This window comes from Papaver somniferum, chromosome 3 (assembly GCF_003573695.1).
Source record: "Papaver somniferum cultivar HN1 chromosome 3, ASM357369v1, whole genome shotgun sequence".
Classification (NCBI taxonomy): Eukaryota; Viridiplantae; Streptophyta; class Magnoliopsida; order Ranunculales; family Papaveraceae; genus Papaver; species Papaver somniferum.
Window position 1 is genome coordinate 94,728,392 of NC_039360.1, and position 7,388 is coordinate 94,735,779.

Below are 7,388 nucleotides of genomic sequence, written 5' to 3' on the forward strand. Positions count from 1 at the left end.
CAAACAACAACAATTTCCTCACGAAGAATCCTTAATTGGGAATCACGATCTTTTACCATAACAACCATTGTATTGACTTTGTGTTTCAACCTATTGATTTCAACTGCCTGGATTCTAACAAGTTTTAGAATCGCTGCACTCTCTTGGGATGTTTCCCTTTCTACTTCAGAGTCAGACTCGTCAGTAAGATAATCAGGGTAACACATATCAATACTTGTCTGTTTCGTGTGAACAACATGTTCATCTATGTGCGAGATCGAAAAGACTTTCTCTTTCATATATTTCATAGAAATAAAACTTTTATCTCCGGTGGTGCGTTTGTCAAAGATAGCACAGTTGTCCATAGATTCATATTACTATAAACATAGACTTATAAGGTCTTAAATGTGTTTGCCTGCTCTGATACCAATAGAAAAAGCGGGGGTCTAACAACCATATCCAATATTTTGTTTAGGCAATCTGTATGGACAACTCCAATACGATTCCAAGAGAATCAATTAGACAGTCAGACTCAATCACGAAAGTATCAATGAGTTATATCTCAATTTCTCAAATAAATCTGCAATCAAACAGATAGAAATCTGTGGGCCGGATTAATATGAGAAATAACTAGGATGGTACCAAACACCAATATCCAAGTGCCAATCAATTTCAATCAACAACCAAAGGTTGGATTTACCAATAGATTGAACTATGCACAACCTGTGATATTTCAATTATATAGAAAATATAATGCGAAAAAGAAATAACACAGACACCAGAAGTTTCATTAACGAGAAAACCGCAAATGCAGAAAAATACCGAGACCTAGTCCAGATTTGAATACCACACTGTATTAAGCCGCTACAGACTCTAGCCTACTACAAGTCAACTTCGGACTGAAACGTAGTTGAGCCCTAACCAATCTCCCACTGATTAAGGTACTGTCGCGTTCCTTACGTCTGTGAATCCCAACAAGACTCTAAGCACTACATTCCCTTAGTTGATCTCACCCACAACTAAGAGTTGCTACGACCCAAAGTCGAACTTGATAAACAAATCTGTCTCACACAGAAAAGTCTATTGAATAGATAAATCTGTCTCCCCCTACGAAGTTTTTGTTCCGTGTTTTGATAAATCAAGGTGAACAGGAACCAACTGATACACCGGTCTTATATTTCCGAAGAACAGCCAAGTAATATCAATCACCTCATAATAACTTAACTATATGATAGTACAACAAGTTATTGTGGAATCACAAACAATGAGACGAAGAGCTTTGTGATTACTTTTTATATCTTACCTATAGGAGATAAATCTTGAGCAAATCTTAGAGAATATATTACTCAACATGACAGAACAATGTAAGATCAGAACACACAAATACAGAGAAAATAGTTGGGTCTGGCTTCAGAATCCCAATGAAGTCTTTAAGTCATTAAACTATAATGGTTTAAGGAAAAAACTAGGTTAAAGGAGAATCGACTCTAGTGGCAACTAGTATCACACAGGAGGTGTGGGGATTAGGTTTCCCAATTGTTAGAGTTCTCCCTTATATAGTCTTCAAATCAGGGTTTGCAATCAATGTTACCTTGGTAACAAAGCTTTCAATTTTCACCTTTAGATGAAACCTGATTTAAGATTCAAGCTAATATCTTTCCGCCATTAGATGGTCTTTAGCTTGTTACACACAAATGAAATATACCTTCATTTAGATATGGGTAATCGTACCTAAACGTGTATATTGAGTTGGCTCAATAACAGTTAACTGAAGTTAGTCATATGAACACTTTTCTCTTAACCTTGTTTATCTTAACACTTCTATATCAATTGAAAATCAAACGAATCTAAGTTTTACTCATAGAGTTGTTCAATTGTTTGTATTCTCATAGAAGTATACAAGAAACAATTGAAGCAAAATCGGATTGATTCAAAAGAATCAGTTCATGAACATTTTATCCATGGTTTGCAAAGATTGCATTCCTAATTTATAAATATATTTGTTCATGAGTATGAAATCATACATAACCGATTTAATAACTTGAACCACTTAAGTTTGCAAACGGGTACGCGAACTTAAGTTCCGGACATTGGTCACAAGCCGACAGTTTGCAAATGAGTACGCAAACTTTAGCTCCGGACCGAATTCAGTTGAAACCATTTGCGAACGGGTACGTAAACTTGGTTCTCGGACTTCCATAGTTAAATCAGTTTGCGAACGAGTATGGAAACTTAATTACCCTGACTTAAACAGTTGAATAAGTTTGTGAAAGGGTATGCAAACTTGCGGTCCTGAATTCCGTCAAAACTGTTTGTACACAAAGTACACAAACCGTAATGTATCCAGACATGGTTTTAGATCTTAACTCCCATTTCAATCACTGAAATATTCTTAGAAGATGACAATAGCTGCCTCACACAAACTATTAGCTTATAATAAATTTTCAAGTGATCGAATAATCAATACGAAACATTCCGAGCCTACATCAAATGACTGACTCACACAAATCATGTAAGATGTTACCAAGTGATTTTCACATGATCATCTTTTGACTTTCGTCAAGAATAATGATGAACGTGGTTAAAGAAAAAAGCTTACCAACACATTTTTCGAGAAAGATATAAGCGAGTTAAACTCAGCTCGAAATATCAAATGTGTATAATGTAAAGTCTATATAGCTATACGACTTTTGTCTCAATAGGAGATATAATATAATAGACTTCTGAGTGATAGATGAGTTCAAGTCTCCACATACCTTTTGTTGATGAAGTTCTACAAGCTCCCCTTAGTAGTTCTTCGTATTCAATTAATGAACGTCGTGAATTCTAAAGCTCAACTACACATTCTATCCTAATACGAGACATAGCTATAAGTAGACTAGAAATGAAGACTTATAGTTTTGACAAATAAGCTTGACAAACAAGCTTGAGATAGAAACACTTGCGAGTTCGACCGAGTAGTGCTCTAACAGTAGGTGCTGTCTCGCTTTCTTGCTTGTTTCGTAGAAGCGAAGACGAAGTCAGTATTGCAAGACTTGTTAGGTATTACAAGTTTGAAATCAGTTAGTGCCAATATTTGCTCAAGTTTGAGCATGCTTTCAATTTGGGTCGTGTGGACCTTGGTGTTGGGAATTGTCTCTCTATGTAATGTAGTAGTGAACGGGGGTATTTGAGACGATATTTCTTCTCTCTTTCGTTCAAAGTAAAGCTAGTTCACGTGGAGGATGTTACATATCATATTAAACCAAAATATGCAATAGAAGACGCTGAAAGTGAAAGAAGCAAATAAAGTTGGTGGCATAGTCGAGTTTGCTGTTGAGAGTTATGTGGAAGTGCGACGATATTTGGCAGTGATAACATGGAGTAACACAACAAGAATGAAGAAATAAGTCCATCAAGTATATGATTTAAGAGTAACTCATAGTTAGGAAGGACATGATGTTGTTTTTACGCTACATTAAAGCATAGCAGTTTGAAAGAGCAAGTGAGGCTTTGCTGGTTTCAAAGGCACGTGAAGAGGATGCCTTGTCCAAAGTGACCGTGGGATGTCCCGGGTAATCCTAAGCCATGACTATACCAAAGTCATGCATTTCAATCATGGTGTTGCGAAAATGAAATCAAATAACAACAAAGTGCCGGTTCTTTGGCATACAAGTGACGCAAGTCCAAAAGGTGAAACTTGCAATATGATTTGGAGGCCAAATCTAGTAAAAGGGATGATGCTTTCAAAGTGAAGCAATACGTTGTGGCGCATACCAAGAGTGGTATGAATCATAGAGTGCATACCTTAAGGCATGTCATGATTTGGCGTAGGGGCATATGATTGAAGAATGAGGCCAAGTCTTGTATAAGTCCTGTTACGTTGCGTGGTGCAACTAAAGTCGGAAAGTGAAGGCATAAGTCTATGCCAATGATCATTATGATTAGTTGGGAAGAATCATTGCTTGAGTACACTTAGGCGCAAATGATTCAAGTGAAATTCAAGCCTAATTAAGGGAATTGGCAAGAGGAATTTCCAGTTTTCATTTTAGTATTGATATATAATTTGAAGTGGAGTTGGAACGTATCTGCAACGCAACAACAAAGTTCAAGTTAGTAGGATCAATGGCAAGGAAGTAAAGCTAAATGATGCTGATGCTAAGGCATGGAAGTTAGTTACGAGCGTTTTGCAAGAGCTAGCAAAGATTGCTGAATTTCAGAAAGGGTTCTGAAAGTGCATGTAGCGAAGATTGAGACCAGTATAGAGTTTATACTTGGTTGCGCTCAACGAGGACGTCGAACAGATTAGGTGGGGGATGTCTATGACCGTACAGGATAGTGATGCATAATGATTGCGCGTTACAGCTTAGTCGACTAGGTCAGTGATGCGCAAAGGTTGCACGTTACTGCATAGACTGTCAAGCGCTAAGGTAGAGCTACCCTGAAGGGCCAGTAAAGCATAAGGATTGCGCTGCACTGTAAAGCCAGTGGCCAAGTAATGAAGCTTATTGGACGACACAATGAAGCTTCATTAAGGAAGACAAGGCAGGCCAAGTTGACAAATGCAACATGCGATGCTGACATTGATGCATATTCGCGGAATTGAGTTGGCCCAAACTCAATGATGATGCAAGAATGTAGAATAAGCCAAGAGTTGGACTATGCATTAGTTCAAGGCTAGCCAAAGCTTGAATAGTGCAAGCAAGCTAGTAATGCAAGTGTAACATTGCTATTGTCCAGCAAATTGGCTAAGTGAAGCATATGACGCAAGAATAACCAGAATGATCTTAAGGAGTTGGCCTTAATGATTGAAGCACAATAATTGACCGTACACTAGCTTATAGCAAGAAGGATGCAAGGCCAAGATATCCATGCATTGGATCAAGACCAAGTTCAAAAATGTGCAACAGTGGTGCAATATGGCTCAGGTGGCGGTTATAAGTTGGTTATTGGCTTCACAAGTGTGCCAAAGGTGCGAGACAAGTTGGAAGGGTTATGAAATGAGTTTCTAATCTTATTAGAGTGTCCACAACCGTTTGGGACAAGTGCAACATCAATTGGTTGGAAAACACAAAAGTTAGCAGTTAAAAAACAATGTTGACGGTTATGGAACTACCTTATGGGACACATGGCTATTCCATGTGTGTGCAAGTGTTGTGCACGGTGTTTGGCCGTTGTAACCACTGTATAAATAGTGTATATACATTATAAAATCAGTAGGCTACATAAAAGAGAGTTAGTCTCATTTTTTGAGAGAATAAGGCATCACCAAGAGGGTGATGGCCTGTTTTGGTCCATGTGATGGCCAGGTTTTGTAATCAGTGCAATAAAATGAGTTTGTTTCAGTATATCTTTGTGTTCTTATGTTGCTGATTTGTGTAAGTCGATCAATTGGTTTGATGTATGGCAAACCTCTTATGCTTATGGGGGCATAAAGAGTTAGAGAGAAAAAAGATGAAGACTTCCGTTGCATAAAGCCTTAAGAGTGAAGGCAGAGGCATACTTTGATGCAAGTGTGCAAAGCTGAATACTTGTAGGTAAAGTTGATTCACTGAACCACAGAATATTTCCGGTCATGTTCCATGAAAATTTTAGGCCTTAAATGGGCATGTAACACTTTCTAACATACCGACCATAGACATTCTGGGTCCAGGTATCACACAATCACGTCACTGAGATTTTCCCAAGCCCATCATATTTTTTTTTATTTTTTCAGTCGAATGTGACGAGTTGTAAAATCAAGGATCGACGAACTTTACAAGGTGCAACATCCAGTTTTTCAATTTCTGTTTGCAGCTGTATCATCATCTCTTAATTAGGGGGCTCGAGATTGTAAATTTTTCTTCTTTTCAACTTTATTTATTAGGTTTTAGTTTGGTTATAAAATTTATATCTGATATGGGGTAATGTCTGTTTGCAGCTGTATCATCATCTCTTAATTAGAGGAGGAGGAAGCTAATATGGTTGAATCATCATCATCACCACCAAATGTAAGCTTATCTATGTGGGATAACTACTCTTTTATATTCAAAGAGTAAGCATACGCAAGTGTTTGGATAAAATGGAACCAGTAACAGATGATGCAGATAAGAACAACATCGCTACAGGTTTACTCTTTCAAGCAATACCAGAATGTCTTGTTCTACAAGTTGGTGAACAGGAAACTTCAAAGAAAATTTGGGATGCAATAAAGGCACGTAATCTCGGATCTGATCGAGTTAAAGAAGCCCGTCTGCGAACCTTAATGTCTGAATTTGAAAGAGTGAATATGAAAGACACTGATACTATTGATAGCTTTGCAGGAAAGCTATCAGAGATAGCCTCAAAAGCTGCGTCACTTGGACAATCCATTGATGAAGATAAACTGGTAAAGAAGTTTCTCAATAGTTTACCAAGATCCAAGTATATTCATATCATAGCTTCTCTCGAACAAGTCTTAGATTTAAAGAAGACTAGCTATGAAGATATAATTGGAAGATTGAAAGCATATGAAGAGAGAATCCTCGATGAAGAAAACAATGGAGAAACTCAAGGAAAAATCTTGTACACAAACTCTTACCAACAAAACTCTGCGACAAGAGGAAGAGGTGGTAGAGTAAACATAGGCCGAGGAAGGGGAGGAAGGTTTAACTCACAAGATAGAACAACAAGTCAGAATGATCAAAACCAAGGGAAAGAAAAGAAGGATAGATCAAACATTATTTGTTACAGATGTGATAAACCAGGACACTTCTCCTCTGTATGCCCTGAAAGAATACAAAAGATGGAAGAAGCAAACAAGAATGAAACAAGGGAAGCAAATACAGCTCTTTTCATGCACGAAGTTGTATTCTTAAACGAAGGGAAACTAATACCAAAGAACTACGAATCAAAGGATGATGAAGAAGGAATCTGGTATTTGGATAATGGAGCCAGCAATGACATGACTGGTAAGAGACACTACTTTTCTGAACTCAATGAGAAAATCAAAGGACAAGTGAAGTTTGGGGATGGATCTTCTGTAGAAATTGAAGGGAAAGGATCAATTCTATTTCAGAGCAAGACCGGGGAACAGAAGCTTGTCACAAACATCTAATTCATCCCAAACTTACAAAGAAACATTCTAAGTTTAGGACAAGCTACAGAAGTTGGATGTGATGTTAGAATGAGACAAGATTATCTAACAGTTCATCACCCAAGTGGAAGACTTTTAGTTAGAGTCTGACGCTCACATAATAAACTCTACAAGATAAGTCTCATGATTGGAAGGCCATTATGTATGAATATGAGACTGGAAGATCAGACATGGAAGTGGCACGCAAGGTTAGGACACATAAGCTTTAGAACTTTAAAGGCAATGTCTCAGAACAAGATGGTTCGAGGGCTACCACAGATAAACGATGAATCAAGGATCTGTGAATCATGTTTAGTTGGGAAACAAACGCGTCAAG